The sequence below is a fragment of the Littorina saxatilis genome, linkage group LG8 (assembly GCF_037325665.1).
Source record: "Littorina saxatilis isolate snail1 linkage group LG8, US_GU_Lsax_2.0, whole genome shotgun sequence".
In the NCBI taxonomy this organism is placed as follows: domain Eukaryota; kingdom Metazoa; phylum Mollusca; class Gastropoda; order Littorinimorpha; family Littorinidae; genus Littorina; species Littorina saxatilis.
Genome location: NC_090252.1, coordinates 22,331,114 through 22,335,078, shown reverse-complemented (window position 1 = coordinate 22,335,078; position 3,965 = coordinate 22,331,114).

Here is a 3,965-nt window from a genome sequence, read left to right as displayed (position 1 = left end):
TATCCAAGCGGAGCGCGGGCGAAGCCCGCGCGTAGCGAGGTAGTTTTTTTTTCCATCTCCCAGCACTGAAATTTTTTTTGCCAAGTGGTGTCTGTCTGTGAACATTGTTCTAGAATTCATCTTTTAGCACAATATTAGCGACACTGTTTGGACAATTCTATTAAAATTAGGCGTACAAACTGATTTTGTTTCGGGGAATCCTCTCAGAGGATCAGAATTTTCATATAATATCATCGGAAGCTGTTACAACGGGAAAATGTGAAACTTTTGTCACTTTTTAACATGGAATTTCATCTTTGAGCGTTTCAAGCGGACTTTAATAAAATAGTTATTTGCGAATTAAGCAGCGGAAGACACTCACCGCTTCAACATGTGTATGGTCATTAAACCTCAAAACATTTCAGTAAGTGGTTTAGACAAACACCTCCGACATGTGAGGGTGACTGGTTTGTAGCTGAAGAGTTTTTTTCTAAAGTGTGTTCTAAATACAAATGACGTACTGGTAATGATGTAATGAGTTGTTCTAATCTTGTTCTTGGAACTCTTGCTGTTCCAAGCTTGTTCTTAGCAAGTCTTGGTGACGAGAACAAAGACTATCAATGAAATCTTTAGAAATAACCTCTGACAACGACGACGATGACGACGACGACGACGATAACAACAACAACAACAAATGACATCGACGACGACGACAACAACAACAACAACAACAACAACAACAACAACAACAACAACAACAACAACAACAACAACAACAACAACAACAACAACAACAACAACAACAACAACAACAAAAACAACAACACGAGAACAACAACAATCACGACAACGAACATGACAACAACAACACCAACAACTACGACGACAACTACAACGACTGGGTTATGATGACATCACCAATGATTTAAAGGCCGTTAAAAAATCGTTAAATCCTATTTCTTCACTGATTCTTATGAAATTTTAAAGGTAGGTTTGTTGTCCCCAACTTATTTTCACTCCATACTTTTCCAGAAGAAAAACATAATTTTGGCAGTTAAAAACCGTTAAATTTCAATTCTTCACCGATATTTATGAAATTTTGTGGGTAGGTTCGTTGTCCCCAACTGATTTTCACTCTATACTTTTCCAGAAGAAAGACATAATTTTGGCAGTTAAAAAACGTTAAATTTCAATTCTTCACCTATCTTTATGAAATTTAGTGGGTGGGTCCGTTGTCCCAAACTGAATTTTAAGACATACTTTTCCAGACAAAAAACCTTATTTTTGGCAGTTAAAAACCGTTAAATCTCAATTCTTCATCGATATTTATGAAATTTTGTGGGTAGGTTCGTTGTCCCCAACTGATTTTCACTCCATACTTTTCCAGAAGAAAAACATAATTTTGGCAGTTAAAAACCGTTAAATTCCATTTCCTTACCGATCTTTGTGAAATTTTGTGAACATGTCCGTTGTACTTTAAAACTGAATCTCATGACCCACATGTCAAGAAAAAAAACCCTACATGTCGGCAGTTAAAAACAGTTAAATGGCATTTCTTCACCAATCTTTATGAAAGATTGTGGGTCGATCCGTTGTCCTGTACTGAATTTCATAGAATATATGTCATCACTATTCACCTCTAATAATCAGATAATCTTGGTTCACAGTGAATCTCTTTACGTCCAATAAACTTTTAATCTTGGTGCACAGTGAAACTCGTGGCATGAGATGTTGGACGACACTTCATGCTGTACTCCAATTGTAACATTTTAAGAGACTGTCAGGGCGCCGAGACTATTTGACAATATTGTTCCATGACGTAAATGATGTCATCGTGTTTGCTCATAATGACGTAATACTGCACATTGGTTCGAAGATCCACAGGAATTATTCCAAAAAGCAGCTGCAGCATGGAGGCGTCAACGGCAACATCCACGTTATGGAAGCATTAACAGTAACGTTCACGGTGTGGAAGCCTCGATGGTAGCATCAACAGTAACGTCAGTAATAACATAGCAGCACTTACGCTGACTTACGGTGACAATTGCCTAAGGACTTGCACTTTCCGAGACTTGCAGTTGCCGTTTTCGTAGGACTTGCAGAGACAGTAGCTCTTGCCACTTGCACTTGCCCTCGGACAGAGAGAGAGAGAGAGAGAGAGAGAGAGAGAGAGAGAGAGAGAGAGAGAGAGAGAGAGAGAGAGAGAGAGAGAATCATGTACACACAGATGGACGACTTCGCTTGGGGTATGTACTGCCCGGCAGTACACATCTACTTAATTGTTGTTGGTGGTTGTGGTTTTTATTTTATATTTTTTTAAAGCTCTGAACACATGCAGTCGCTATGGTCTATTTTTGCGCCGGTTGTTCGGTGTTTGTTTGTTTGTTTGTTTTCGTTTTTGTGTGTGCGTGGAATGAGAGCTTTGAGCTTCGCGTCAAAAACAAACAAACATGACATTGACACAGAAACGATTACATGCACTGACAAGTCAGTCACGACTTTTCCATCCCAAAATATACTGGTTTATTGTTCCTGCAAAAATTGCCCGTAGAAAATGATTTCAGTTTTATCCAGTGCCTGGTGCCTTCAACGACCATACAGGTTAAAGGTTCCCGTGGATTATTACGTGTATGACCGTTTTTACCCCGCCATTCAGGCTGCATACGCCGATTTCGGGGGAGGCATGCTGGGTATTTTTTGTGTTTCTATAACCCACCGAACTCTGACATGGATTACAGGATCTTTTCCGTGCGCACTTGGTCTTGTGCTTGCGTGTACGTGACACTAAGGGGGTTAAGTCACAAGCAGGTCTTCACATAAGTTGACCTGGGAGATCGGAAATATCTCCACTCTTAACCCACCAGGCGGCAGCGACCGGGATTCGAATTCACGACCTCCCGATTAGGAGGCCGACGCATTACCACCACGCCACTGCGCCCGTCATTTGATGTTTAAATAGTATGGTTTTATTCATTGTTAATATGTAAAGCGCGGAGAGCATATTTGACTGTGGTTCGCGCTGTATAAGCTGTCACTATTATTATTATTATATTATCATATGATCAACTTCTAAGGACAGACCAATTTCTACCAAATTTGCACGACATAATCTCCCATCCTTCTACTATTGTTTGGTGAAAAGTTATTCTAGATATCTCTTCGCACATCCTGAACAACTCGGGTCAAAATGAGTTCGGCTCATTCTCTCCCTGACAGGATGCCTTGAGTTTCCTTGTCTGGCAAGGAAACCGATTTTTTTAACACTTATTTAGAGCTTTTTGTAATGTATTATTGATATAAGCAGATTCGCGATCGTCGATAATGATTTTTCATGGTGTTTTGTAATGTTTAAATTACAAAGGAATTGATATGTAAGACAGTTTCAAGCGAGCTATTTTTTGCGGCTGTATTTACTGTGCAAACAACTCTAAATATGGCAAAAGTGTCACGTGATAATCAACCGTTTGGTTTCGGCGTTCACTGGAGTAGACGATTTTTTCTGTAACCAGTTGAAAGTGATGAAACCATATATTACGGTCTCCTTCCGGCAGCAGTCCCAAAATTTCGACTTGTTTTGACCTTAGAACGATGTCTTTATCATAACTGTGAAGAACAGAACGGAGATCACTGTCGAAGTCGGCCAATCTGCAATCATTTTCGTCTCGCGAACACTGATCTCAAATTTAGATCAGTGCTCGCGAAAACCATATGTAGCGTCCGGTCAGGGAGAGAATGAGCCGAATTGATCTGAGTTCAGGATGTCTCTTCGCAGACAAAAATGAGATCAAAAAGAAAATAGGGCGCTTTTTTGGACCACCCTGTAAATACATTAATTTCTGAAAAGCCACTAGTATCTATCTCCGAAATTAATTCATTAAAAAAATCTAATTCTGCAAAGGAGGCAGTCAAGATGCGGAGTTTTGGTATGTGATCAAGTGGAGGGATGCCGCTCCGTCTTATCTCATGTAAAAGCCCTGGTAGATCTG